A 582-nucleotide genomic window follows, 5' to 3' on the forward strand; every position below is an offset into this window, starting at 1 on the left:
TACGTGAGTAAGGGTCGAATCCACAGAGATTATTGGTTTGAAGCAATCAATATTTATTTTATTAATCTTAGTTAGGATGTCAATAGGATTATTTGGATTAAAAGTGAAATTACTGGAATTGATAAAAGAGGGAACAATGTTACTTTGATATGCAGCACTGGGAAATATGTTGGAGTTTTTGGAGATGCTTTGTCCTCTGACTTCAACTCTTCCTTGAAATCCTCTTCTCACACGCAGGTTCCTTCCATGGCAAGCTCTATGTAGGGTGTCACCGTTGTCAATGGCTACTTCCCATCCTCGCAGTGAAAACTATGCATGCACTCTGTCACAGTACGGCTAATCACCGGTTGGTTCCCGCTCCTACTGGAATAGAATCACTCTTTTGCGTCTGTCACTCTCATTTCTGTAAACCTTAGGACACTAGTTTACTATTTATAGGATCTTTTGACATTGTATCAGCACCTTATGCAACCTTTTGATCTTATGACATTGTACACGTTTCCTTCCACAGCATGAGTCTCTAAACCCCATGGTTGGGGGTGAGGAGCTCTGCTGTGTCTTGATGGATTAATGCAATTACTA

The sequence above is a fragment of the Arachis duranensis genome, chromosome 4 (assembly GCF_000817695.3).
Source record: "Arachis duranensis cultivar V14167 chromosome 4, aradu.V14167.gnm2.J7QH, whole genome shotgun sequence".
NCBI classification, from domain to species: Eukaryota; Viridiplantae; Streptophyta; class Magnoliopsida; order Fabales; family Fabaceae; genus Arachis; species Arachis duranensis.